We start from the raw sequence: 2,417 nt of genomic DNA, 5'->3' as shown, positions 1-2,417 counted from the left end.
CTGCCTAATATTATTTGAATGAACTAATTTCAGACACGTTTCCTTTTTCCCTACCCTCCCGGTCCATCCATCTCGGACAAACAATGTGTCCGTAAAACATACAAAAACACGCAATTTTTATATATTAACATTAGAATGTTTTATTCACATTTAAATAAAAGTTTAGATAAAAAAAAAACACGAATTTTCCTCCTTAGCATTTCTTTATATTATTCTTAAACCATAGCGATGAGATCTAAGAATATCTCGTCCTTTTTGTTTGGTTAAGGTTAGATGCATTTAACATATCCTTTGTATGAATTTTTCCTGGTTGTTATCAGCCTTCTGTGTTTGCCTGGCTGAGACTTCATTTCGCAAGTCTCTACCCTGTAAAGTATTAATAAGACCTCTTTCCCTAAAGCACTAACCAGAGTATGTAACCTTTATAAAACTAAGAATTTGGAATTAGACAGCAAAATGATATGCATTTGCTTTGAACAGCAACTCAGTCTAAATAAAATTAAACTTTGACTCAATGATATTGCCTTCTTCATTTGAAACGTAAGTAATTACTCATCAGATTTAAATCATCTGTGGAAGGAAAAATGTAAAATTGAGTCAATTTATTTATTGATGCGATCGTAAACCGTAAATACGCCCAACGCTGGGTTTGAAGCCTCATTGATCAGATCCTGCTAAGCCTCCGTAGGCTCTACGAGACAGTCGCGCTACGTCCGTAGACGAACACGCTCGTAGCAACCGCTACGAGCAACTTTGAAACGCGAAATAATAAAAACTGAGTGTTATCGTGTTGTGGAGTGAGTTATAACTTTGGGGAATTGAAAATGTAAGTTTAAATTTGTTTATTTTATAGTTTAAGGTCAATGAACTTGATATTGATGTTGCCATTTGCTCACCTTTGCGGAAGGGTTCGGTTCAAATGTTTGAACTTTGTGATTTATTTACCTGTATATATTTAATGCAAACCAGAATATCGAATAAATTTAATTTAGATAAAATAATAGCTGTTTTAACACTTTTTATACAACGAAATGTTAGAATATTTTTAAAATGAACGATACAATTTTAAAATAAATTTTCATTAAGACTGTAGAGAATTTGGTGCTTTAAGAGACTATTGGACATTTAACTAGGTCTTCATTAACATTTAACCTACTTAAGTAGGTTTGACGTATGCTTAATTTATTACTATTCTTATGTATTTGTGATATTCAGTACCCTTTTTGGTTATTGACCTGACGGAGCTATTAATCAACAAGACAGATGATAATTTTTTCAAAAGAAGTTTTCATGAAATAATACACGGCCCCGTTTCTATCTCAAGGTAGGCTAACTTTATCTTACAGGGTTATAATTATATGCAAAACAACCTTGTTTAGAAAGACAATATTCTTCTTTCAAGAAACAACATCATTAACAATAATAGTATAAACATGAAAATAATTATAGAGAGACACTAGTTTTCGCCCCCGACTTATCTCTTAATGAAAGGAAATTCCTATAGGAATGAGATGTTTCACCACGGTAAAATGTAGCCCATGTCAGCTCCACCAGTCTCCTCCAGAGGAAAGACACAAAAATCACTTTACAAAATCGCTCTGTGAAATAAAAACCAACATACAAACAAAAAAAAAACACACATACCTAAACAGACAAATATAATTTCACATTTATAATATTAGTAAATATATGGTGAAATAAATTGTGTATTTTCTTACTTTAAAAAGGACGTAGAGAAATTATATTTAAAACACTTGAATTTGTCCATAAATGTGGCCCAATTTAGTTCACACCGAGCACACGAATAATTAAGCCTTCTTGTGACGCTTAAAACGGACGTTTACATTTATAATTTATGTTCTCATACTTTAATTACGTTCGTACGGAAAAAAAATTCATTCAAATTTATTATAATAACGTTTTCGTAACTGCACTTCAATGAAATGCAGTAATTTATGTTTAATATACTTTTGAATAGCAGCGTTCAATTAGGACAAATTTGATTTCAAAAGATGTAAAAAGACTAAAAGATATAATGATGCTTAAAACCTCTTGCTTAATAATGTTGATGATGTTAGACCATTTATTTAATTTTTTAGTTATAATTTAACGTTTTGGACGATTTGCTGTGAATGTTAAACACCCATCTCTGTTTAATATAATTTTTTATGAATTAACATTATTGCTGTGAATTATATAAGTTAAAATCTTTAAAATTTTTGAACCTTTTATCCGGAGAGAGCGCACTTATAATTTTTGCTGTAATAGACATTTAATAGACATTTATATCTTCTGTATCAACATGTCAATTTACTTTTAACAACATTAACATTTTGTAATTAGTCCGGTCAATTTAGACATTCGAAGTTACATAAAGTCCCAACAAGCTGAATTTCTGTGAAGTTGTTCAAAACATA

The 2,417-nt window shown here is 30.7% G+C and overlaps 1 protein-coding gene across 1 annotated transcript in view; it reads left to right on the top strand.

The window, feature by feature from the left end:
* Window positions 1-720: 720 nt before the first annotated feature.
* The window catches only part of LOC119829014 (atrial natriuretic peptide receptor 2-like), a 38,386-nt gene continuing 36,689 nt past the window's right edge, over window positions 721-2,417 (top strand). Inside the window, exon 1 of the mRNA XM_038351368.1 lies at window positions 721-826. The gene's annotated coding sequence lies outside the window, so the exon portion shown is untranslated. The remainder of the gene's footprint in view (window positions 827-2,417) is intronic.

The sequence above is a fragment of the Zerene cesonia genome, chromosome 9, assembly GCF_012273895.1.
Source record: "Zerene cesonia ecotype Mississippi chromosome 9, Zerene_cesonia_1.1, whole genome shotgun sequence".
NCBI lineage: Eukaryota > Metazoa > Arthropoda > Insecta > Lepidoptera > Pieridae > Zerene > Zerene cesonia.
The sequence above is the reverse complement of the archived record's forward strand: the minus strand, read 5'-3'. Positions and strand labels throughout refer to the sequence as shown.